The sequence below is a fragment of the Bombus fervidus genome, unplaced genomic scaffold, assembly GCF_041682495.2.
Source record: "Bombus fervidus isolate BK054 unplaced genomic scaffold, iyBomFerv1 scaffold0020, whole genome shotgun sequence".
NCBI classification, from domain to species: Eukaryota; Metazoa; Arthropoda; class Insecta; order Hymenoptera; family Apidae; genus Bombus; species Bombus fervidus.
The window spans coordinates 1,003,686-1,009,334 of NW_027212583.1; positions in this window are offsets into that span (position 1 = coordinate 1,003,686).

Below are 5,649 nucleotides of genomic sequence, written 5' to 3' on the forward strand. Positions count from 1 at the left end.
ACGTTATACCGCTATATTGTCGGACGTCATACGTTATAACGTCATACTTCATAACGATATACGTTATAACGTCATACTATATAACGTTACACGTTATAACGTCATACTTCATAATGTTATACGTTATTCTATAATAATTCATAACGTTATACGTTATACTATAATCCTAAATAACGTTATACGTTAGAACGTAATACTATTTAACGTTATACGTTATACCGCTATATTGTCGGACGTCATACGTTATAACGTCATATTTCATGACGTTATACGTTGGACAGTGATACTTCATAATGTTATACGTTATAATGTGATGGTATATAACGTTATACGTTATAACGTAATACTATATAACGGTAAACGTTATACCGCTATACTGTCGCACGTTAAACGTTCTAACGTCATACTTCATAACGTTATACGTTATAACGTCATACTTCATAACTTTATACGTTAGACTATAATAATTCATAACGTTATACGTTATAATGTGATGTTATATAACGTTATACGTTAAACTATAATCCTACATAACTTTATACGTCATAACATAATACTATATGACGTTATACGTTATAACGTAATACTACATAAGGTTATACGTTATAACGTAATACTACATAAGGTTATACGTTATACCGCTATACTGACGGACGATATACGTTATGACGTCATACTTCATAACGTTACACGTTATAGCGTCATACTTCATAACGTTATAAGTTATACCGTTATACTGTCGGACATTATACGTTGTAACGTCATACTTCATAACGTTATACGTTATAACGTCATACTTCATAACGTTATACGTTATAACGTCATACTTCATGACGTTATACGTTATACTCAAATACTTCATAACGTCAGACGTAATAACGTGATGCCATATAACGTTATACGATATACTATGATCCTACATAACGCTATATTTTAGAACGTAATACTATATAATGTTATACGTTATAACGTAATACTATATAAAGTTATACGTTATACCGCTATACTGAGGGACGTTATACGTTATAACGTCATATTTCATGACGTTATACGTTGTACTGTAATACTTCATAACGTTATACGTAATAACGTGATGCTATATAACGTTATACGTTATAACGTAATACTATATAACGTTATACGTTATACCGGTATACTGACGGACGTTATACGATATAACGTCATACTTCATAACGTTATACGTTATACTATAATCCTCCATAACGTTATACGTTATAATGTGATGGTATATAACGTTATGCGTTATACTATAATCCAACATAACGTTATACGTTAGAACGTAATACTATATAACGTGAAACGTTATAACGTGATACTATATGACGTTAGGCGTTATACCGCTATGCTGACGGACGATATACGTTATGACGTCATACTTCATAACGTTACACGTTATAACGTCATACTTCATAACGTTATAAGTTATACCGTTATACTGTCGGAAATTATACGTTGTAACGTCATACTTCATAACGTTATACGTTATAACGTCATACTTCATAACGTTATACGTTATAACGTCATACTTCATGACGTTATACGTTATACTCAAATACTTCATAACGTCAGACGTAATAACGTGATGCCATATAACGTTATACGATATACTATGATCCTACATAACGCTATATTTTAGAACGTAATACTATATAATGTTATACGTTATAACGTAATACTATATAAAGTTATACGTTATACCGCTATACTGACGGACGTTATACGTTATAACGTCATATTTCATGACGTTATACGTTGTACTGTAATACTTCATAACGTTATACGTAATAAAGTGATGCTATATAACGTTATACGTTTTACTATAATCCTACATAACATTATACGTTAGAACGTAATACTATATAACGTTAAACGTTATATCGTAATACAATATGACGTTAGACGTTATAACGCTATACTGTCGGACGTTATACGTTATAACGTCATATTTCATTTCGTTATACGTTATAACGTCATACTACATAACGTTATACGTTATACTATAATATTACATAACGTTATACGTTATAATGTGATGCTATATAACGTTATACGTTAGACTATAATCCTACATAACTTTATACGTAATAACGTAGTACTATATGACGTTATACGTTATAACGTAATACTATATAACTTTATACGTTATACTGCTATATTGTCGGACGTTATACGTTATAACGTCATACTTCATAACGTTACACGTTATAACGTCATACTTCATAACGTTACACGTTATAACGTCATACTTCATAACGTTATAAGTTATACCGCTATACCGTCGGACGTTGCACGTTATAACGTCATACTTCATAACGTTATACGTTATACTATAATTCTCCATAACGTTATACGTTATAATGTGATGGTATATAATGTTATGCGTTATACTATAATCCTACATAACGTTATACGTTAGAACGTAATACTATTTAACGTTAAACATTATAACGTAATACTATATGGCGTTAGACGTTATACCGCTATACTGTCTGACGTTATACGTTCTAGCGTCATACTTCATATCGTTATACGTTGTACTGTAATACTTCATAACGTTATACGTTATAATGTAATGCTATATAACGTTGCACGTTATACTATAATCCTACATCACTTTATACGTCATAACGTAATACTATATGACGTTATACGTTATAACGTAATACTGTATAACGTTATACGTTATACCGCTATACTGACGGACGTTATACGTTATGATGTCATACTTCATAATGTTATACGTTATAATATAATACTTCATAACGTTGTACGTTAGACTATAATAATTCATAACGTTATACGTTATAATGTGATGCTATATAACGTTATACGTTATACTATAATCCTACATAACTTTATACGTCATAACATAATACTATATGACGTTATACGTTATAACGTAATACTACATAAGGTTATACGTTATACCGCTATATTGTCGGACGTCATATGTTATAACGTCATATTTCATGACGTTATACGTTGTACAGTGATACTTCATAATGTTATACGTTATATTGTGATGGTATATAACATTATACGTTATAACGTAATACTATATAACGTTAAACGTTATACCGCTATACTGTCGCACGTTAAACGTTCTAACGTCATACTTCATAACGTTATACGTTATAACGTCATACTTCATAACGTTATACGTTATACTATAATCCTGCATAATTTTATACGTCATAACGTAATACTATATGACGTTATACGTTATAACGTGATACTATATAACGTTATAAGGTATAGCGCTATACTGTCGAACGTTATACGTTATAACGTCATACTTCATAACGTTATACGTTATATTATAATATTTCATAACGTTACACGTTATAATGTGAAGCTATATAACGTTATACGTTATACTATAATGCTACATAACTTTATACGTCATAACGTAATACTATGAAACGTTAGACGTTATACCGCTATACTGTCGGACGTTATACGTTATAACGTCATACTTCGTAACGTTATACGTTATACCGCTATACTGTCGGACGTTATACTTTATAACGTCATACTTCATAACGTTATACGTTTTAACGTCATACTTCATAACGTTATACGTTATACTATAATACTTCATAACGTTATACGTAATGAAGTGAAGCTATATAACGTTATACGTTATAATATAATCCTACATATCGTTATATTTTAGAACGTAATACTATATAATGTTGTACGTTATAACGTAATACTATATAACGTTGTAAGTTATACCGCTATACTGGCGGACGTTATACGTTATAACGTCATATTTCATGACCTTATACGTTGTACTGTAATACTTCAAAACGTTATACGTTACAACGTGATGGTATATAACGTTATACGTTATAACATAATACTATATAACGTTATAGGTTATACAGCTATACTGTCGAACTGTATACGCTATAACGTCATATTTCATTACGTTATACGTTATAACGTCATACATCATAACGTTATACGTTATACTATATTTCTTCATAACGTTATACGTTATAACCTGATGCTACATAACGTTATACGTTATAACGAGATGCTATATAACGTTATACGTTATACTATAATCCTACATAACGTTATACGTTAGAACGTAATACTATATAACGTTAAACGTTATAACGTAATACTATTTGACGTTAGACGTTATACTGCTATACTGTCGGACGTTATACGTTACAACGCAATACTATCTATCGTTATACATTATACTGCTATACTGTCGGACGTTATACGTTATAACGTCATATTTCATGACGTTATACGTTATAACGTCATATTTCATGACGTTATACGTTGTACTGTAAAACTTCATAACGTTATACGTTATAATGTGATGGTATATAACGTTATACGTTATAACGTAATACTATATAACGTTATACGTTATACCGCTATACTGACGGACGTTATACGTTATGACGTCATACTTCATAAGGTTGTACGTTATAATATAATACTTCATAACGTTGTACGTTATAATGTGATGCTATGTAATGTTATACGTTATACTATAATCCTACATATCGTTATATTTTAGAACGTAATACTATATAATGTTGTACGTTATAACGTAATACTATATAACGTTATACATTATACTGCTATACTGTCGGACGTTATACGTTATAACGCAATACTATCTAACGTTATACATTATACTGCTATACTGTCGGACGTTATACGTTATAACGTCATATTTCATGACGTTATACGTTATAACGTCATATTTCATGACGTTATACGTTGTACTGTAAAACTTCATAACGTTATACGTTATAATGTGATGGTATATAACGTTATACGTTATAACGTAATACTATATAACGTTATACGTTATACCGCTATACTGACGGACGTTATACGTTATGACGTCATACTTCATAAGGTTGTACGTTATAATATAATACTTCATAACGTTGTACGTTATAACGTGATGCTATATAACGATATACGTTACACTATAATCCTACATGACGTTATACGTTAGAACGTAATACTATATAACCTTAAACGTTATAACGTAATACAATATAACTTTATGCGTTATACTGCTATACTGTCGGACGTTATACGTTATAACGTCATACTCTATGACGTTATACGTTGTACTGTAATACTTCAAAACGTTATACGTAATAACGTGATGCTATATAACGTTATACGTTATACTACGATACTACATAACGTTATATTTTAGAACGTAATACTATATAACGTTAAACGTTATATCGTAATACTATATGACGTTAGACGTTATGACGCTATACTGTCGGACGTTTTAACGTCATACTTCATAACGTTATACGTTATACTATAATACTTCATAACGTTACACGTTATAATGTGATGCTATATAACGTTATACGTTATACTATAATCCTACATAACTTTATACGTCATAACGTAATACTATATAACGTTAAACGTTATAACGTAATACTATATGACGTTAGACGTTATACCGCTATACTGTCGGACGTTATACGTTAAAACGTCATACTTCATAACGTTATCCGTTATACCGCTATACTGAAGGACGTTATACGTGATGACGTCATACTTCATAACGTTACACGTTATACTGTCATACTTCATATCGTTATAAGGTATACCGCTATA